This window comes from Homalodisca vitripennis, chromosome 3 (assembly GCF_021130785.1).
Source record: "Homalodisca vitripennis isolate AUS2020 chromosome 3, UT_GWSS_2.1, whole genome shotgun sequence".
NCBI classification, from domain to species: domain Eukaryota; kingdom Metazoa; phylum Arthropoda; class Insecta; order Hemiptera; family Cicadellidae; genus Homalodisca; species Homalodisca vitripennis.
Window position 1 is genome coordinate 150,408,064 of NC_060209.1, and position 23,683 is coordinate 150,431,746.

At 32.6% G+C, this 23,683-nt stretch overlaps 1 long non-coding RNA gene across 1 annotated transcript; it reads left to right on the forward strand.

The window, feature by feature from the left end:
- Positions 1–6: 6 nt before the first annotated feature.
- On the forward strand, positions 7–920 carry LOC124358755. Its single transcript, XR_006922066.1, has 3 exons — positions 7–458; positions 653–733; positions 839–920. It is a non-coding gene; the product is annotated as an uncharacterized LOC124358755 (long non-coding RNA).
- Positions 921–23,683: the final 22,763 nt, after the last annotated feature.

A 23,683-nucleotide genomic window follows, 5' to 3' on the forward strand; every position in this document is an offset into this window, starting at 1 on the left:
GACTTTCAGCGGACGTAAGGATATGGAAGTAATTACTTTGCATGTGGTTTGTACAACAGCTGTAGTGAGTTTAAAATAAACAGTACGAAGTCAAACAAAGTGTTTTATTTTTGCAACTCCTTCACCCCCCGCTGTGCTTAGTATATGAGCGCTCAGTCGCTCAATCGCTCAGTCTGAGTTTCCAACATGTACTGTTCAGTGTTATTGTTGTTGTTCTTTGCTATACTGCCTGGAGTCATCGGATCACCGCCGACTCCTCCTCCTCCTATCGGTCAGCGGCAGCGAGAAGCACAACAGGTTGGTTTTTTATCGTTTGTATTGTTATCCGATTACTAAACTGAAGATTTTTACTATAATATTATCTTTGTGGTTTTTACCATCAGATACCCGATTCACCTGATTCTCCTGACGCCCAGCATGCTGAGGACTTTTTAGAGGCTTTAATAGCAGAAGAACAGGTTAGTAGACTCGCACACATGTTATGGTTTTGAGTGAAAGTAATTTAACAATATTGTTCTTTTTGCAATGTATTTAGATTGTAACGTTTTATTACTATGGAACAACAAGTTGGTTTTTTATCGATTGTATTGTTATCCGATTGCTAAACTGAAGATCTTTACTATAATATTATCTTTGTGGTTTTCACCACCAGATACCCGATTCACCCGATTCTCCAGGAGCCCAGCACGATGAGGACTTTTTTGAGGCTTTATTAGAAGAAGAAGAAGAACAGGTTAGTAGACTCGCACACATGTTATTGTTTTGAATGAAAGTAATTTAACTATATAGTATTTTTTTGCAATATCTTTAGATTGTAACGTTTTATTACTATTTACAGCAGTCATCTGACCCTTGGGAATTCCCATCACGCGGTAGCTGCAGACGCAGAACTCCTCCTCCTTCGAGTTCTTCAGATTCGGTTAGTGGAATTTGTGTGTGTGTGTGTGTGTGTGTGTGTGTGTGTGTGTGTGTGTGTGTGTGTGTGTGTGTGTGTTCAGTGATCTAGTTTCCGTAATCTACAGAATCACACAATTTTACAGGCAGTCCACGTTGCACTGATAGACGGACCCCCTCAGGATGAACCTATAGATTTGACTAATCCATCTCACCGAGATCCCATACCACCATCACCCGCTGGCGACGGTCCTTGTTCCCGTCATTGTACCGTATGTCTTGAAGAAGATAGGCAGAGAGACGTCGTATCGCTAGATTTTTTCAGGTTGGAAAATTAGTCTTTATTGACGCTTTTGCGATTTGACCGATTGGTGTGCAATTGTCCATGAAAGACTTCTTTTTCTACAGGAGAACCGTGGACAGTGCAATGGGTTAAGGGTTTCATCCCACGCTCTCTTCGCGGTGGTACGGGTCCAGAACGATCTCACGAATCTGACACGCTACGTGGACCGGTTTCTGCAATCAGACATGGATTTGTTGTTCCTTCATGCAGAGCGGATGTGGGATGTACTGCGTTCATTCCTGGAAACACTACTCGTGGAAGCTACCGAAAGGGTCCAAACGGAGTTGCAGAGGATCAGATTGCAAAGGACTGAAAGGGAACAGGAGTCTGCTAGACTGGTCGTTTGCGTGGTGTGCCAAACTGCACTTCCCACCGTAGCCCTGAGAACTTGCGGCCACGTACTGTGTCCATCGTGCAGTCACCGCCTCTTCAGGTGTCCTGTATGCAGGGTTCCAATTGTCGGTATCCTGGATCTCTTCTTCCTGTAGGTGGACCGTTCTTCCCACTAAATAAGGGAGGGGGGTATTACATAGTACACGAGGTGACAACCAGTATCTCTGGACTGACCATGCGTACTATGTAATACCTTAACCTGGGGGCGTTTCTTTTAACGTCTGGACAGTCCCAAGCCCCTGTCCATGTGGGATAACGGTCGTGTAAACCCTGTGTTAGGAAAATGTGTTTCTTAAAGAGAGAGAACATTTACGGTCGCACTGTCGCCATCGCTCTACTAGGGAAGGGAGTGTGGGAGGAGTCGTATGGCGCGCCGCGCCGCACGCCACCACCACATGTCACCATCCGCCATCGCTCTTTATCTACTAGGGAAGGGAGTGTGGGAGGAGTCGTATGCCACCACCACATGTCACCATCCGCCATCGCTCTGGAGTGTGGGAGGAGTCAGGGAGGGGGCTTGCTGCTCTCCCATTGGTCGCCGTCACGGAGCTCTCGGCCAATCAGAGGCTTGGGCTATAGTGGCGGTACTTCTACTATTATGTTTATTATATCGTCCTATGACTACTCAGTGTTAACTTTTAACATATAACTGATTTTTTTTAATGGCAAAACACCTAAATAGTTGGTCATATGGCATACCATTTTAAAGCGTATTAAATGGCAAAGTTTTTAATATCACTTGGACACATTCTTGCGTACACAAGGGTGTGGTAAATAAAAGATGGGGTTCAATGATATTTCAGTTTTTCTGAAACTTAACAACTTTGCCATTTGAATCGACCTGAAGCTTAATTTTCTTTTATTACTGTTTGAACAGATAACTTTTTCAAATTGAAAAATTAACGGAGAATCTAAAAATGATGCAGTTTGTTCCCATATGTCTATAAGTTGCTGAGTAAAATACCAGATTTACATACAGAACACGGGATTTTTAGAAAAAACTGAAAATAATTTATTTTAGACCTAATTTTTGGAGTTAGACTTTTTCATGACCACCATTGTATCACATTTACATTACATTATAACCCCAAAAAATTTTGTCACACCAAGAGCCATTCACCCTGTATACATGTGCTTCAGATGATCATATATTTCATTGTTGGCGACAGCTCGCTGATATTTACACCAGCTCTCTTTGCCTTTTTCACAGAGCCCGTGCTGTGGATTTTCATTAGTGGACAACAAATGAAAATATTCAGCCCATACTGCTTGTCTCATTTTATCTAAATTTCCAGTATTCCTCCGAATGGCTAATCCGTAATATTTATGAATGGCTAAGATGCGTTCATCTGCAAGACGATTTCTTCCACCAATAGTATTTTTCCATCGGCAAGGACAAGTTTTCCTGATTTTAGTTTCAGTTCCTTTAGGCGAGCAACCCATTCTTTTTGTCCATGTCCACAACACTCCATTTTCTTCAATCACATAGTCCTGCATAAGGCTTACTGTTCAGCAACAGAGCTAAACGCACTGGAATCGCCATCCTTTAAATAATATTTATATTTTACGCCCAACTCAGTTTCTGACCTACCAAAGATTTTTTTTGCTCCATGTACTTCCATAGCCCCACTAGAGCCTATGAAATTACTTTACAGTTTTTCATTGTGTATGTTTTGTAATTTATCTTTGCATGTACACAGAACTTACTTACAATGGCCACATCAATAACACAACCTGTATCGACACTTGTTACTGTCACAATTCCATCATTTTTCCTGAACAGCTTTCTCAATTGCTTCCTTCCATTATAACTTTACAAACGTCCTTAGTAACTTTGCCAAATAACTTCATTGTACCGAAAGAATCTTGCAGGAGGGTTCGGAAGATTGAGACTCGCGCACAATGTTTCAGCCGCAGATTGTCCCTTACCTATAGTGCGTAAAGCATAAACCTGCCTAGTGTTCATATCAATGTAACCTGGTATTCAATATCTGTTCTGAACTGCAGTACTCTACTTTGGAATCGCACTGTGTACAATGCAGCTGGCAACTTTGTCGCTAATCTAACGAGCCTATTTGTACCGTAGGCTAGTTTTGCGCTACATAACCTACAGGCACTAATTTCCAGGAACTTACTCATAAGTGACTCTATAAGTACTAGGTCATGTATATTCTCTGCTTCATACTCACTGTACCTTAGTTCTCTATCACCTATTTTCATCTTTGAAGAGCTTATAACAGGTAAGTCATCTTGTTTGGGGGTTAGGCGCGGCCTAGGACTAACTGTTAAATCAACTTGTTGACCACTTTCTGGCTTGTGTTTTTTGAACCCCAACATGTTTCCTTTTTCTTGAAAACACTTTTACGTCCATTAAAAAATAAGTCCAATAAAAGTCAAATAAACTTTTTTTCTAAATCACAGATTATGACGGCAGTGGTTTTAAATGTTTGTGACATGTATATGAAACACAAATATCTAATAAAATAAAAATGTATTAAAATATCTTTCTGCCATCTTGAACCCCCTTAATGTTACAACATTAACTACCAGATTTCCGAAAGCCTAAAGGTTTAGTCTAACTGCTTACTGCTCAACTTTAAATAACAATAACCCGAAAATAATTACTGTGTAACATCATCATGTTAACATTTTGTAAACCTTTCGTATCTCCAGGTAACACGGTTAATCCGTAAGACATTAAAAACAACTAAAATAATACAAGACCGAAAATTCAACTGAAGCAATAACAAGGTAGTAAGAAGTAAATAATAGCAATAAAAAATTTATATCATATAAAAACGCATGTCCGACTTTTGTGTCACCATAACGATGCTATGAATGAATAGTTCTTAACATATAAATTATAACTTAATAAAATGTAAAGTATTGTCTGGTAGAACAAAGGATAGAGTTAGAGACGTGCGGTTGGCCGCGGCCTGTTGGTAAACCTCGGAGACCATTCTCATATGTTCCTATCATCCACCTCCGACTCCACATATGTGAGACAATGCTATTCAATACATATTTCGTTGATTACACATTAAATTTTTTATGAAAATTGATACATTGATTACAGGTCGACTTACTCGATACATTTTTGAATATGTGGCCTCAATAATGAGTTCTATACGTATTATAACTATTTATTAAGAGATGAAATATAAGTATTACATTTTTTTATAAGTTACCTAGATCTACTATAATGCTATTCAATACATATTTCGACTATTACACAAATTATTGTTGCTAAAAATATGCCAGTTCACACCCACTAAAATGTTTTTGAACATTTTGACTCAATAACGATTGAGCCATAATCCACAATTAGACAAACATAGGATTTGCTCAGTAAACATTCTGTGATAGTACGTTACTAATATATTGATCCAATACCTTGTAAACTTGAAAATCCTGATTGCCAAGTCATAATAATTTCGCCATTTATAATTAACATTACTTGTCTATCTATTTTTGCAATAGTCTAAATTCCTGTTTTTATTTCCAAGTTTAGTTTTTCCTTTGCAGAATTTCACTTAAATAATACCAATGATTGTCCAAATTCATTGATGATGACGGCATGTTTCACCAACACAACGGCATCCAACGATCTTTCATGATCATTGTGACTCGTTATAAAATCGTGTAACAAAAAATAATATTATAAACGTATACACATTGTAAAAATTAGTGCAAAAATTTAGTCCACACACGAAGATCGTACGAAGGCCGTGACACGCATGGTAGTTGGATAGTTAAGACTCCTCATTACTCTTATTTTACGATCATTCTCTTTAAGTATACAACAACATTTAAAAAGTAGCTGATTCTTCTCAGCTGGTAATATTGTTTTGCTTATAACCTGCCATTATACAAGGATCTGAAGCGACTAGGATTCCTTACTTACTTAGCTTACTGGTTTATTTTATTAGAACGTCCTAATGATACTGAACTGTTGTACAGTGTAATAGTTTGTGCTAAAACAATAACATATGAACATGCGCTTACGATTAAAAAAAGTGTTTAATATTCAACTCGAATTCCTAAATAGAACAACTGTGTACTAAATAGGACTTTGTCAGGTCTTTCTATTAAATGGAACATTTTTATTTGCCATTTAGGAACTAAATTCAACACTGAAATATTGTTAATTTTAAAAACGTAATATTTTGTATTGTTTTTAATAATTTATGTATTTGATAAATATTATGAGTGTTTGGAATGAATAATATTGCATATGTTCTAAATATCATTTGTTTTATCATAATATGTGGTCTTTACTTCAGATTATAGAAGCGCAAATTCTTAACTTGTATTTTAGCTAAATTCCCCCCCCCACCCCCCCCCCCCCCCACCCCCCCCCCCCCCCACCCCCCCCCCCCCCCACCCCCCCCCCCCCCCACCCCCCCCCCCCCCCACCCCCCCCCATCTCACTAATTTTCACTCACTAAGTCAATAATAAATAATTTGCTCTAGTTTATTTATGTGTTTGTTGATGGTAAACCAATTACATGGTACGTACAGACGAAGTAATGAAGACTTGGCAGAGGAAATGTCTGTTTTATATTGTCTGCAAGTTTCCGTACCTTGCAGGAGCAAGTTAGAACTATCCTCGTGTGTTACTTGGCTGACCTGTTTCACACACCGTTTAGAGAAGGGCCAGTTTTAGAAAAACTCTGAGGTATTTTATGTTTTACGTCCCTTGCGAGTAAACGATAATTTATTATAATTTTTTTCTTAATTTTACAAACAAATATTATATTAAAGACTTTTTGCAAAAGGTTATAAAAAATATGTTTTATACTTCGGGAGATGTCCATTAGATTGGAATATATTAATAAAAGCTTAATTAAAAATTAAGAACTTATAATTCATAAACTAACATGGAACTGAAAAATCTTAACTATTAATCGACATTTATTCTGAACCTTCCTTAGCCTCCTAAAAGCCCAATATACTTATTTAAAATTTGCTATATTTCTTGTAAAAGTTTATGAACTTTGGATGTAAGATTTTTTAATAAATTTATTAAGCATTACATTTCTAGAAACTAAGAGTACTCAGATGGCACAGACTTTCTGAAATCTGTTGTGATACGAAAAGCTTTCACTGACCGGTAGCTTTAGTAAATTAAAAAATAAGCTTTATTCGTTGGTCAACGTTATTAAACGTAATAAGAGCACCCCTTAAATTACAAGCATTTTCTAAAATTTAAAATGTTTTATTTTTATATAAACAGTCCAATTTGTGAATAAATATAATCCATATGATGAACCCTTTATGACTACACAAAAACAACAGTTAATCCCAAAATTAATTAAATGTAGAAGAAATTTTATAGGGTGTTGACAAAATTAGGTACATATTTTCGCAGTGTTATGTCAACATACCATCATGGTTCAATGTTTCAGCCACACACTAAGTCGTTCCCGCTCAAAAGTTTTCTATTCCTAAAATTAAATCTAAATTATTACTTTTACATATACAAAATTTAAATTTTACATTTAACAAATTTTAATTTTTCGCTCACTATAATTCACCGATATCCATAATAAATCGGATTTCCTCGAGTTTATAATGTATTAAAATGTACAATTTACCATGCATTCACTTTTAATATACATGTATTGCAATTTTATAATGTTTAGGGCGCAGTAAATTACAAAATAAAACACAACACTATAAGATTATTTATGGCTCTTTCCATACCACATCTGTTACTACCAGAGAATAACAATTACAACAAAACTTAACGTGGAAAAGGAAAGAAAGAAAGTAGAACCTGTTCGTCACTTAGAGGAAACTAAAAATAAGCCTTCCAATGTAGGTTTTATCAAAACTTGGAGATTAAAGGAATGGGCGAAAAATGTATTGTTTTAATTTCCAGAATCGATCACATAGAAATTACGTATTAAACCTTCCTCTAGAGGATATAATCACTGAATACACATTTCACCTACCCCGAATTAGTTATTACTAATAGGAAAATTGCAATTACTCATTTATTTTCTTGAATATAATTTATTAACGACGTATTTTTAAACATTAACACAATTGGTATCGAAAATTAAGATGGTTCTAAAGTATGTTTATTAATAAAACACGTTGTAAGTCGGTGTTGAATGCATAATTGATTGATCATTAATAGCGGTTATTACGTTATTGTAGAACATTGACTAGTTGTAAAAAGCTTTATGTGTTTTAAAGCGTGAAGTTTATGTAACATCTTTATAATTTAATTAAATAACTTATTGCAGTATTACCTCTTAGTAACTTAAACTCTAACAAAATATTATTTATTCCAGATAATAGAAATCTTTTATAGCAAAAACTAAATATGGGACATGGTAATGTGATATAATCAAACCCATAATTATATAATTTCAAAACTCTTAAAACCTTAACCTTATGAAAAGGTTAACTCTTCACTTGATAAAATGTGACAGTTTATACATTTTAATATAAATAACTAGAAAAGACATTATACATAGTAAGTTACAAAGATACGTTAAAATCGCATTGGAGTAATAAGATGGCAATTTTAAAGAGATATAACATTTCATTTAAGCATTACATTTCAAAAAACACATGCTTGATGAGTTTTTTCTTTATCGTATTACTCATAATTATGTAAAACAAAAATAAGCATTAGTTCTAACAGTAATAGAATGTCTTTTTCTGTTGTCAGAAGCATGTAGAAGGTATTAGTTATTCGTACTACAGAAGAACGTAAATGGTTTAATTTGTAAAGCCGCTTGGTTTGTAACTACTGTGAGTAATATTTCTGACACTTTGTTTTTAGTTCAGGAATAAAAGCATACAATATGAATTTGTTGCAATTGTTTCAAAGGATATGGATATTTTAGAATGTTTAATAGGAAATAAAATGATACCAAATTATACTTTTTGATACCTAACTTTTTTTAAGTTTCAGTAACACATAATGTAAGGTCTCATATTATTGTCCTTTTTAGTACGTCAAGTTCATTTAATGACTTCACTATTACAAAATATGTTTCATAACTACCTCTGTTTCAATTGACTTATTATTGCTTTGTTCATAATATTTAGGGAAAGGCAAAATCAGAAAATATATTTAACTAATTGTAAGTATATTCCCATTCAATTGTAAGTTTTACAATAACTGTTATCTTATTGAAAATAAAGCAGTAAGAAACGTTTGCATAAAGAGAATTTCAGTATTATTATTACAAAGATTTAGTTATAAATTAAATTGTAATGTTACACCCTTTTGGAGTATTAATTTAAAAAATCAAGTTGTCCGAGGGTGGGAAAGGGTGTACTACCCTGGGTTGGGAGTGTGCAAATACATAACAGGGAGGTTCACGGAGAAGATTGGTGGAGAGTAAATTGTTTATGCAACCTAGGCTAAGTTACAAACACTCAACACCTTATTCCAATAAAAATATACACAAATTTTTCTGCTAGAAAAAGTATGCATGCTAAATACATATAATAGCTTTTGAAAAATCTTTCACTGTGGCCTCTTTTTACATGATACATTGTTATATGTTTCCCTGTTATTGGAATTAAGAAGAAATCGTAATGATAATGCAAAAAGTTAACGATTACAAGTAATTAAATAGTGTTTTGAATGTTATAAAATGAGAATGATTTTTAATAATAATTGCTGAATATGTACACCACATTACCGTTTTAATAGGTTGTGTTACTAATACTGTTATTGCGGTTATGAGTTTTTATATTATCAGTCGTCATTGTTCAACTATTAAACACAACAACGAGATTTTTGATTTGATACTGCAGTATATAGAAATAATATAATGTACTTTGTTTTACTAGTAATCTTACGTTACACACTATACGTCAAAAAACAAAATTTACTTTTTATATAGTATAAAGTTTTATCTCTTATAAGGTTATTCATCAGGTAGTTATTGGAATTAGGACATCTTCTAAATCAAAAGTTTTAAGTATTTTAACGACATCACATATCTTTAGTTTTTTTCATGTAATAGTCCACATCAACACATACATGTCTTTTATTATCCAACTACTTGACATACTAAGCACTTTATATTAGAAACCTTTTAATTTAATTATACCATACGATTTTTTACTGGAGAAGAATATAGAGAAGAAGTTAGAAAATGACTACGTTATAAAATGACTCGGTTATAATTTTTTAAGGACAAGCCGATCCTTTTAAACCTTATTCTGCACGCTCCTATCGGCCACTGGCCTGTGTGAGGATCTTCTCAAACAGAATAAAGGAGGAGTCGATACAGTACAAGTGCTGATAAAAATTCCAAGGGTAACATACAGGATTCGAACCTGCGCCATTTCTAACTTAGACTCAAATTCCAACGTCTTAGACCGCTTTAGATCAGCACTCCCAACTAACAATATACACCGAGAGTATATATGTGTGTTGGGATGTTGGCCGATGGCCCGAGCGGTCTAAGTCGTTGGACTTTGGGTCTGAGTTTAGAGATAACGCAGGTTCAAATCCTGTCAGTGACCATTGCACTTTTTTTATCAGTACCCATTGACCTTGTACTGTATCGAATATCCCCCTTATTTAAGATCCTCGCACAGGCCAGTGGCCCATGAGGGCGGACAGTATAAGACTTAAAAGGGGATCGGCTCTCCTTAAAAAAAAAAAAACAAAATAGCAGTTAACGTACATCGTAATTCATCTCAAAAAACGATGAAGAGGTTATTAGGACGTAATAAATCTATGTTGATCTGTGTTGTAAGTAGTTGCTCTTTCAAAACCTAATCCACTTAATACTCTATATCCTGTCCTGATTTGTTCGTTCCAAAATAGAAGGAAGAGACGACTAAAAATCTCTTGAATGGACGCCTATTCAGAATAACATATTTCGTTTTATAGACTGCATAATCAAGACATATTTCTTCCACACTGGATTGGCTTTCACTACAAGGGCAGTCACAATTACTTATTATTTCTCTATATTGAATTTACTACAGACTGTTTTATAATATTTTTTGTGTTTTTAGGTTGGCTCTGAGTACCTTTATTGATAAAACACGGTGTGCGTCGGTATTTTATGAATAATGGATTGGAAATTAAGTGATCATTAGATTATTGTAGGATATCGATCTGTTGTAAAACGCTTTATGTACTAAAGCGTGGACGTAATGTCATTATGAATTACACTACACAATAAATAACCCACTGTTAGTACTTAAAAACTTAAACTCAAACAATACATTCCTTATATCATGTAGTAATTGAACTCTAGTTTTTATAATTGCACTCGGAGCAAGTTTTTAGATCCAGTAAATTATAACACATTTTAAATTTTTATTATATTTTGAGTAGGGTAAGTTATTCTAGATTACAGATATGAATATTTTATACAGCGATTGAAATATTAGTTCAGGGTTAAAAATTTTAAATTAAATTACATTTATTTACTACACCTCTCAATATACAGTCACATATTTCTGGGATACAGTTTATTGTAACTTTAAAAACACCTCCACAATGAAATAACCTATCTAAAAGAAGTAGGTTTTTCTTTCCCAATGCTAAAAAAAACAATTAATGTGTAAAATATGTTCAAAACGCCAATAGTACATAATCTAGGAATGTATCATTTAACATCTTGTATCTCATATTACTTAAATGAGACAAAGTAATAATCCTTTACGTTCCGTGTATAATTTAAACTTATAGTTTTATAGTATTTAACATGGATATGTAATATGGCAAAGGTCCGATTCCAAACATCAAATAGCGGTTGTCTTAAGTATAGATCAGTGTGTAAACTTTTACAACTATTCGGAGTTAATTTTAAGGTCTAAACAGAAAAATATGAAATTTTTTTAGATCAGTTAAACACCAACAACTTTTGTTACTAAAGTCAACAAACTACTTTTTGTGTAATTTACATATTATTGCCTTAAGACTGAGGAGACAAAAGTTGCCAATCGTCTTATATTGAAAACTCGCTTATCCAAGCAATATTATGGAAATCTTGAGAGACAATATCCACACATGCACGCTCAATGTGCTGTGCGGTGAACGTATAGTCTTTAAGTCTGATAAGGTAAATCGCTATTTACATTTACTTATTCACCAGTTTACGCTCACCTTTCTTTACAATATTGTTTTATGCCAGAGAAACGTTTTTTATTCCAAAATATGTTCCAAAAGATTTCCTCGCCAAATTACTGCGCGTGGGTAGAGTATGTATTCTTATGTCTTGTCATTTCAATCTAAGACTATACTTAACTAAAGACATTTTGATAGTTATGGCACAGTGTTAAATAGTTTAATAAATGCACTGGATAAATACAAAAATTAGGAATATAACTTATAACTTATAATTATAAGTTATTAGTTATATATATAACTTATAACTAATAACAACATTGTAAATGTTATTCTTTAATCGTATCATAACAAGTTTAAGCCAGTGTTCAGGCACATTCTTAAAGCTTAAATTGTCACTCAGGCATACCTAAACCGACTGACTAACTCTCACACTGATTTACCCCCAAATTTTTAGCATATTCCATTAAGCGAAATGCCTGAAATTCGGAATATGAGAGCGCGTTACGCTCTAAAATTGAATATTTTCAAATTTTTATAAATTGTTGTATTGTAAAGATATATTTGAGGAGCTAAAAAGTTATATCTTCAAAAAAATCCTAAACCCATAAAAAAACGTTCAAATTAAGAAATAAAATGTCCAAATAAAGTGTTTTTAAAAGGTTGTTATCTTTTGGATAAAATTAACATTTTTAATTTGGCAAGCCAATTGTAAAAGGTTTTTGGTAAATTAAAATAACAGTAGTTCACAAGTAATTGAGACTGCTCTTGCAGTGATACTCAAGCTGTGGTTGGTGAAACATATCTTAATTCTGCCCTCTATAACACGAAATACATTATTTTTGTGGGCATCAAATTGGAGATTTTTTTCTCGTCTGGTCCTTCTTCTAGGGAAAGGAGAACCAGAACAGGATAGAGTATTCAGTTGATTACATTTGAAAAAGCTTGTACCGAGGGACGAAACCCAAGGACTGGAGATAAAGGTCGTAGTAATAAAATTGCACAACACGAAATTGCAAAGTAATGTACACTTTTACCTGTGATAATACTTGCAAGTTTACCTGTGGCAACAAAAAACATACTCGCACCACTTCTTGTACTTAAACAAAAAATAGGATTTCGCCAACTTGCTGCTAATATAGATTAAAACGAATTTTTAACGGTATATGTGGGTATCGGCCTAGTAAATCCAACGTTTATTCTAATATTTAAGGAAGATGATAAATATTCTATATTATTAATATAATATTCTAATAGTTAAGGATTCATATATTCTAAGATAAGACACTTAATTATTATTAAAACACTTAAATTAACTTTCCTTAGAAGAAGACGTTGACTGACAAACTACAAAAAAAATGGGTAGACTTACCTCGACATTAAACTTATTTAAAAGAGCTCAAACTTTTGTAATCCAATAGAATTTTGGTGAACTGGAAGTGAGAGCATCTAATACGAATTTACCTAAAAGAAAATCGCGATGGGATTAGCCATTTATCAAGACAATTTGTATTTACGTGGTCTGATTAGAATAACACCACCACATGTTAAATCTTTGAAAAATTGCAAATAAAAAGACATTACAGGGTGTTTGCATTAACATTTATAAATGTACTTCATACTACGTTAGACAAGTAGTCTAAGCGTACAACGGGTAATTTACGGTCCTTCCCGGTAGGTGGCTGGTCAGCTAAAAAGTTCAGGAAAGAGAAGGAGATATAGGTACTACTAGAAAATATATACTACGATTTGTAGTTCTCACTAATGGACCTAAAAGATTTTAAAATAATCAATCCGTATATTCTTAAATGGTACTGATACTAATTCACCTTCATTTAGCGCACACTTTACTAATTTGGACATGTATTGAATGTTTTTACTTTGGCCTTAATTAGCTCGTCCAAAATTAGGCCAACCATATATATCCTTATTTTTACTGTGTCGTTTTTGTATGCTCATCATTTTATTATTGTTCTCAATATTAGTCTGTATATTAAGTGTTAGCTTAGATTTTAATTTAAATATTAGCTCTCGGAAGAGTCTTAATGACAGGCGGTCCTCGACGGGATGTTAACATGTAAATTTAGCTCTCTCACTGGGTGAAGGTTTAAATAAAACTGTGCCGGCCGGTTCACAGTCGTCTCTTTCAAAACAGTCTAGACAAGGCGTCTGCTGTATTATCTGTAGAACTTTTAAATTTCACTTCAAACTGTATATTCAACACACTCTCTATCCAGCGGGAAGTTCTACCTATGTTTTTGGTTTAAAAAACATAAAATAAACCTTGGGTATATTATATTAAATTGAAGTTTGTAATTTAGTATTTACCCGTCCCAATTAGGGGATCATTCCGCGAAGAATTTAGTTTCCAATATAGGGAAAATATTGATAGCCAGTAATAGGGTTGTGTAAAATATACAAACAATAAATAAACGGTATAAGCTGCTGCTGACCTAAAGATCAGCAGATAACGGCCTCATAACGTCTATGTTTGTAAAGAACAATACCACTTAAGCGTTTTTAGATAAGACACGAGGCATTTTAACTGTCTCTTTTTAAAGAATGACAAAGTATTGATAGTAATTTCCTAACTTCTTTTCCGTGTTCTTTTTAAATAAAAAGTATACAGTGTAGTTCAATTATAAGAGTTCTGATATAACGTGGTCAAAACAAAACTATACTTGATTAATTATAATTTTACCTTTTTTTCATAATTATTAAAATCTTATATTAGTTTAAAAACATTTTAAAATAAAATATAAAAAATAATGTACCGTATAATATATATGTAACAAAGAATCTTTGTATATTTTTATTTGACTAAGGAGTTGACTGTAACTTAGTCGAGATCACATAAACCATCCAATTCTTCCACAATCTTCTCCTTGAAGCTCCCTGTTATGAATTTACTCCTCCAACCCCAGGGAAGTTACACACTAACCTATCCTCGGACAAGTTTATTTATTTACGGACAACCCATTTTGAAAAATATAGTAAAAAGTTACAAAGGCTAATATAGATAAGCTTGCAACACAATACAGTAATATTAACAGAGTAGTATGATAATAGATACAAAAACAACCTGACTAAGATGAATTAATACATGTAAAGATGCAAAATACCAAATAAATTAGCAAACGATAAGAGGTAACAATAATAAACTATGAAAAATAAACATGATGACTAACAGACAACAAGGCAATAAAATATGAAAGAGCTAACAATGATCAACTATGAATGAAAAAAAACAAAAACCTAAAATATCAACAAACGAAAGAGAAAAAAAAAACTACTTTTAAAACCATTATAATAGATAACAATGATAAATAATTTATGAACAATGAAACATAAAATAAATAACAAATGAACAATTTGGTACTAATGAACAGTGCAAGCAAGCAGAAATATATATGAATCAATAAATATAAACAGCGATTAAGGACAAAATAATTAATATATTAAAAAGATAGAAATAAAATAAGTATTAACAGTAAGAAGCGTTAAATAAAGTGATTAGAAGCAATAAAGAGATCTAAAAATAATAATAATAAATTAATAGTAATAACAAATAAATACTATGCGAACATAAAAACAATGCATATTTTACATGAAATTAATAGTAATAACAAATAAATACTATGCGGAACATAAAAACATGCATATTTTACATGGAGTTGATTGTTAACAACGCGCGCGCACAAACCACACACACACACATACACACACACACACACAATGGACACACACAACACTACACCTACTCTTGGATGATGGTTCATTACAATTAATATATTACGAAATCATCATCCTAGAATATAACGAACCTTTCCGTTATACTCAAGAAAAACATTATAACGCTGCTCCATTTTTCGTTAAATTAACGTTATGGTATAATTTACAGTTGAATGAGAATATACCTAGAAATTAGTTATGTTGCAATGCAACAAACTCTTTACTACTTTTCAAGTCAATAAATATTTTATTCTCTTAGCCTAAACAATCATTCACAGAGCAAAAGCAAAAATAAGTCACTTTGACACAGAGCAAGACTTGACCATATATTTCCCTACGACAGTCAGACTGCAGAAGTGTTCTCTGAAACGGAATACATTAAGCAGGGAATACAGAATCATGCATCGTGTTTCCTAAGAATTCAAGGAAAGACGAATTAAGAAGAGCCTAATTAATATGTCAGGTAGTTTTCAAACTCATATTACATCATCATACAGGTCTCATAACATATATAATAAAACTTAACATATCTTAAAGCTATACTGTTAAATGAAAATCTAATGGTGTCTCTGTGTTTTACTGAACCAAGTAAAAAACTGCAAAACTACTACTAGAACAATTTTATTCAAATTTTACATGGGGCATTGTTATGTTGCGTGGTTTAAACTTATAATAATTATATTATTCTTTTTGAAAATTCCTTTGGACTAAGTACCACTGATAATATTTAAATCTCCTTTAATACTTTATTATCCATTTAGGTTTATGGGCTTGGCTTAGTCACCAGACAGCAGATATATTTTTAATCCCCTATTAAAGTTAAGAAATTTAATTTAAATGTTCACATTTAACAGGTTATTGAAAGTTACAGTTAGAAGAGAAACGTCATATTACTTTTCTGACGCTTAATGTTTTGGGATTTTTATCGGGGTTGTAATTAAATACAGAAAGATGCAATAATTTATTACATCCCAAGCGTGTTATCTGAAAAGCAAAATACTTTGATTTTAGTTTAACTTTATATATATATAATGTTATGAACTCCACATTATAGGGCTATCTTTATGTGTAGAATAATAAACTGTAAACTAAAAACCCTTTTAAAATTCTTTTATTTCAGACACGTGTTTCGGTATAAACCAACCTTCAGTGTTAAACATTAACCTCTAACAAAAATAATAAACAAAACAATAAATATACACCTGTCGACTATTTAAACAGATGTTCAATTTATATGGACACAGTTGTAATTTTGATTAGTGTGTGTCACTATATGTCACATATGACACACTAATCAAAATAAATAAATTGAAACATCTGTTTTAAATATGTCGGACAGGTGTAATAATTATTGGTTTTGTTTATTATTTAGTTAGAAGTTAATGTTCACACTGAAGATGGTTTATACCGAAACACGTGTCCTGAAATAAAGATTTTTAAAGATTTTTAGTTTACAGCTTATTATTCTAATATATATATAAATGATTTCTCTACAAATGCGTAAAATAGTTTATTCGTCACTAAAATCCTTAACGCTATTCAATAAATTATCAAGAAGATATTGGAGAGATATCAAAGAACATTCACACATACTTACAAAATACAGTTTCACTCCGCGTCTTCAGCTCCATCCTTAAACTTAAATATAAAATGGATCAAGAAGTTGTAATATCTTTCAGTGGCTATCACTTATATCAGGATTGTTTTGAAGAGTTTTTTTCAAAAGAAAATGCTCATGGTGTTCGTATTGTTCAAAACTAAATTGCCGTGTGCAGCCCATATCTCAATTTTTTAAACTCACCTAGAATTTAGGTTAAGAAAATCTTAACGTTGTGGTTTATGGATGTTAATTTTCATCAATGAAGAAGCATTGACTTTTATATTGAGTATTGTAATGCATATTAACATTTTAAAACATTTGTAGGCCCCCAGTGTAAACAACAACTACTTTTCATGAATATTATTGTGACGTGTGTTAAATCCATCTTAAAATTTAAGAGAATGATTTTACAACTTCTCAAACTATTGATTCAAACATTGGCATGCAGAATGATGAACTCATAAAGTAAAGAGAGTCTTGGTATTTTTCAGTATTAAATACGCGCGCGCGCGTGTGTGTGTGCGCGTGTGCGTGCGTGCGTGCGTGCGTGCGTGCGTGCGTGCGTTGCGTGTGTGTGTTGTGTGTGTTGTGTGTGTGTAGTTGTGTGGTGTTGTGTGTGTGTGTGTGTGTGTGTTTGTGTGTGTGTGTGTGTGGTGTGTGTGGTGTGTGTGTGTGTGTGTGTGTGTGTTGTGTGGTGTGTGTGTGTGTGTGTGTGTGTGTGTGTGTGTGTGTGGTGTGTGAGTGTGTGTGTGTGTGTGTGTGTGTGTGTGTGTGTGTGGTGTGGTTGTGTGTGTAAATCTAGGAAGGAACTAAGACTAATTTGGCCGAAATAATTACATTTTACGATTTTTATATACATTTAAAATAGTAGAACACTCGTTTATCTCGTTGTCCAGCACATTTAGTTTTATATCAGGTGAAGAGGTTTAAATTCGGCTTAATTTATGACCACTCGCACAATTGAATCGGTCGCTTTACTGACCATGCATTTTTCTGCTTAACTAACAAATTTGAAAAGGTATTTTCCATTGGTGCCCCTTTAGAAACCAAATAATGCTTTGACGTGTAATGTAATGATGACAGCTAAACCAGCTGTATTACTTTGCGACTTGCTTTTTATTAGTAAATACTTTCTTCTTATTGCCTACATAATCTTGGTACTTATCCAGATACAATTTTTTAAACGTTTATTGATTTTATATAACTAAGAATCGTAGCTCTATGATCCCTGTTAGCTTAGATAAAACCTTTGTATTTTAAACTTTTGATAAACCTACTTTCAAAAGGTTCACTAATGTAAGCATAACCAAACGTAAGTATATTCCATAAATAAATAAAATGAAATAATAATTATAATAGAGTCTTCTTTTTCCTAACGATTTTTTACTTAACATACTGCTTTTCGGAATAACTCAGATAAATGTTTCATACATCTAGTTTGAAATCAAATTTAAACAAAGATTTATAACTAAAGAAAAATAAAATAGAACCCAAATTACCAATATAATGATTTTAAATTTATCTTCTTATAGCGAATTTATTTTAATACTAACTAATAAGGTTGTTGTTTAAGATGGTCGGGTAGACCGTTATCACTTTGGAACCCAATGCCAAGAAAATCTCTTCCTTCCCTACTTAAACTTAACTTTACAAATGTGTAAGTAAATGAGGGACGTCGTATTGAGAAACTTTCCCACGGTAAGAAGAGCCTCTCGCTAATAAAAATATGGTTCCCCATGTGACCGAACCTTGTGGATCATAATGCCGGGTCTGGGGTCTGCATGACGAATATAATTATTACCCTATAGAAATAGGTAAAATATAATAGCAAATTCGAGGAGGAGACACATGTTCTAAACGTTTAAATTTTTAAAAGAACACTAATTCCAGAAATTTACAGTTTCGAAATACTATCCATGTCTCTCTTTTAGATGCTATTACCGTAGGCAGGATATCATAAAAAAGACTACAAATAAAACACAGATATATATCGAATACCTGCATTAGCTGCAACTATGTGGACTCAGGCAGCATAAAATCTGTATAGGCTCCTTAGTCTACCAATAGCACGCTGAGTAATCGTATGTTAACAAGATTAATGTATAATAACGGAGGATAATGTGAGGTATGTGACCAGTATGAAACCTTAGCGCGCTGTCAGAAACACAAACTATCACTACCAGGAGTGACTCTGACACCTTTGTCACTATGGGACTCCATCAAGTCTTTCGGAACACCGACTTACTGTGACCCTCAAGGTCAGAATTTATCAGATAAATTACTTAAAACGATATTGCCAGTACCGTAGGACAAGTGCATGCAGCTATGAATCATCTGCATACAAATTTACTGCATTATTCTGTACGTAATAAATTTGAAAAATCAACAAAAGAGATTGTATAGGAAAGTGCACTGACAACTCCCTTAATATATCCCACTCAGTTTTAAACCATACGGGTAGACGTTATCATTCTTAATTTTGTTACCCTGCTTCCAAATTTGATTTCTCCATCACATTACACGTTTGCTAAATGTATAAAATAGAATTTTTGCTATCATTAGTTCATTATTTACATAATCAAAGGTTTGCAGGTCACCATTGAACTAAATTGGCTTTTATCTTTTATAAAAAATCAATTTAGGAGAAGATCTATCAGAGCAGTGCATGTGATATAACCTTTTCAAAACTACGAGTATATTTTGTGATTAGCAAAAATGCGTTCTCTTTCCAATACCTTATAGATTGCAAGCTGAATCGAAGTTGGCCATAATTTCTTAACACTTTTTTTGGAGCTGCTACATTTCCGGTACAAGGTCTCATAAGACTCAAGTTTTTAGTCTTGCATAAACACCGCACAAGGTGGCCAAGAGGGTACAGCCCTCACAGCCTTGATGATCATCCTTATTGATGCCTTATCTTTTCCAACTGCTTTTGAACTCATCTCGTATATGACTTGTAGAAGCTAAAGAAAATAAAGGCTTTTACCACTCCGTTCCGTATTAAAATAAACTACAAAGAGGGAAATGAAGTTTCATTTAACTAAATGTTACTAATATTTTATGTTAAGCTTTATGCAAATTGGCAATTTTATTACTTAAATTATTTTTCGAGATATTGTGATAATTACAGACACAAAAGATAAATTCTTGAAGACTCCAAGTTGAGTGAAAGAAAAAGCCCTTACGCTGACCAAACTAAACAAGTAATAATGAGTATGAATTTCACTAAATATTATTAAAATAGGTATTGGTGATAAGATATACTTTTTGGCTGTATAAATTCAAGAATGTAGTATATTAAAAAGATATCAGCCATTAATATTATAATCATTCGTTATTTTAAGTGTATCTTAATCTTTGTATCTGCTTTCTATTCAGTGCGCATAAATTCAATTTTTCATCTTTTTAAAAGTATCTCTTTTACATAAACAAAGAGACTGGCACCACGTCCTGTTATATAAGAACACTGTATACTTCCCGAAGATAGCTACGCGGTTTAACTTTAAACTTACAAAAAACTTTTAACTAATGGATTAACTTAAATAGCAATTTTGGACTATCACTATCATGTTAACAAATAATACGTAAAAGATACATTATCTCTACTTATTTTTATACATGGTAATAGCCTAATTAAATTTAAAAAAGAGACTTATTTTCCCAAGATTGCGAGTACTTGCTATGACGTTACTCTAAATTTCTCTCTTTTTAAGTATAACATTAGTTATTATGTTAATAATTACTAGGTATTGTACTAAGAGTTTGATTAATGAGATTTAGTCTAAAAATGTGAAATGATATCTCAATCAACTGGGAATACTTATTATCCAAGGTAAGGAGTATGTCTAGAAAATTTGGCATGCAATTTCAGTGAAGCCTGTAACGCGACCTGGGGGTAGTATACTCCTAATCTTGTTATAATAATAAAATATAAATAAACGATCAATAATTTATAACGTCTTCCCCAACATTCTTATCATTGTGCCTTTATGCACCTGTGTTAAACTTTTCCATTTGGTCGCGCAATGTTTCCAGTTTCCAGGGCGTGAACATTCGCTGAGGTGGCGTGAAGTCGGGTGTATTGGGATACTGAGTAACGGTGATAAAACACCGCTTCACTGATAAAGACGTGTCATATTTTTAAGGCATTTTAATACACTATATAAATAACCGTAAAATACAAATGTATCATTTTATTATAAAGTGATATAAAATTCATATTTGTTAATACGTAGATATAAAACCTAAATAGACTCAACCCTCTAGCAATGAATATTATGATTAATTCAAAATAAAACCAAAGTATAAAATCAACATATCCGCTCATACATGTAGTATTTAACGTGTATAGAGCATTTGGAAAAGACTTTACAGTGGACAATATTGGTTAGTATGTTTATGCTTATTTTTTATTTTTTTTAAGATATTAAATTTAGTAAACAATGCAGAACACAATCAAATCTTGAAACGAAAATATTTATGAAACAAAACCAAAACTTCACATTCAAAACAAGCTAAATTAGAAAGAAGTTTCTGATAAATAACATGAGAGCAACTCATTCATAAATAATATTTTTTTCATTAATTTAATTTCGCGCTGTGTGTCAGAAGTTATCAAGTGACCACCAGAGCCAAAGCTGAAGAAGAATCCAAGGAGACTCGAGGGGCGCCAATTGCACTAATGGCACTTAAGCTAATTTCCAGATCTGTTTACCCAGTCTCTCTTTTCTAACCGTAAATAAATTGTCTGACTTCTTGGACTTCTATTATTCTTTAATTGTATTTATATCTCTTCATACAATTCTTTTTGTTATCTTCATTAGATTTCAATCTCTATTTAGGTAATCCCATGGGGAAAATAAGGAATTTCGGTCCTCTCATCAGTAATATACAATCTTTGTTAAAAATTTTGTACCTATTCAATCCTCTAAAACACGTTTTAATACTTTTTTAAATACTGTTTATATGCTTCAGAATATCAATTTAGATAATTTGCAGTAAAATGAAACTATTGAGAGATTTGAACAAAAATCTGGGTTCCCTCAATTTTAAGCATGGTATAAACTAAATAATATTTTCGTTTTGGTCCATCGGCAGAGTATTTAGACAGAGACAAAACACTAAGTGACTTATAAAACATTATAGCTAACTGTGGTTTATTTTAAACAAGCAGTTACGTGACGCGTTGTATGGGATTTTCATAATATTTGAATGAGTAGGTCCAACAATTGATAGCAACATCTTAATTATTTTAAACCAGTGTGGGTGATTTAATATTATGAAGGTTTATGTCATTTTCGATCGGACATATACATATTTGAAGTCTATGTTTTTCAGTGTTATTTCCAAGTAGCCATTGATGACAAATTTTGTTGAATACAGTTTTGTAGCATCTACTTATTTTATGTTAAGTCCAATTACTTACAATATTTTTATTGTAGTTAAAACTGGTGGTCTGGCTGGTTTGTAGAGGTCCCAGGTTCTAACGTACAACTCTGCAGCGTACACAAGCCGTCCCCTTCCTTGGCTAACTTGGTGTATCAGGTACCATCTAGAAATATAATGCACGATAATGTACTGAAGGAAAATCAAACGTAATCCGGCTTATATGTTTATGTTTGAAAGTAATAAACTAAATTAAAATCTATTTTAGTAAACAAGTTATTTTTACAAGATTTACCAAAAAGGTTTACTAGACTTTTCAAATTAAATTTCAAAATGGCAGTCATTTAAAATATTTAAACTAAAATATATTTATGTATTAAATAACTTTAAAAGATATTTATGGCTATGTTTACTTTTTTGTAAAAAAATGTAGCACCAATTTTCAATGACAATTTAAAATATTGAAATCAAAATAACAAATAACTTACTTACTGCGAATGCATTCCAACCTTACATATCCAACTAATTAATCACAATAAAGTATCAGTTCAACAATAAAAACAATTGAGATATATTGCCACACTCAAAATAATTTTTTATCTGATATTTGCATAGTTAAAAAATATTTTTGGTAAATTTCTTGAAAAATTAGTTGTTTTTAAGATATATTAACCTAAATAATTTAAATAACAGGAATTTTTATTTTTATTTCTAATTTGACTCAACTTTTTTATTGATGGATCTTGTTTATAATGAAGAGTTTACTATAGATTGGTTAAATTTGTTTGATCAGATTTTTTATAAGAATTCATAAATAAAAACCCAGATAGGTGGTCTGAAAGCGATAGACAATTAGTTTGGCTTTTCGTTTCATTTTATTATAATTTAGTGTGTAGCAATGTGCAACGGAATTGCCCTTCATATTCCACTTAACTCTAAATTGAGGGCATAAGGATTACATCTCTGAAGCGTTGTAGCATGAATGTTCACATTTAATCACTCATAGAAGCTAAGCAGTAATTACAGTAGTGTTTGCGGGTAGGAAAGTGGTTCGACAAACGCTCGGTTCATTATGAAGCGTATTGCTAATTACCTGTTGACACGTGCGCGCACATTTAGAATTAATTCTGAGAGCTAAGGAGCAGCGTCGAATTACTCAAGACTCCGTAGAAAATGCAAATAAGAGAGAATGATTTTTTTACATAATGTTTTTTAGTATTATCACTGTCTATATAAAGTGAATTTTTCAACCACACATAATTTGTGTTTACAT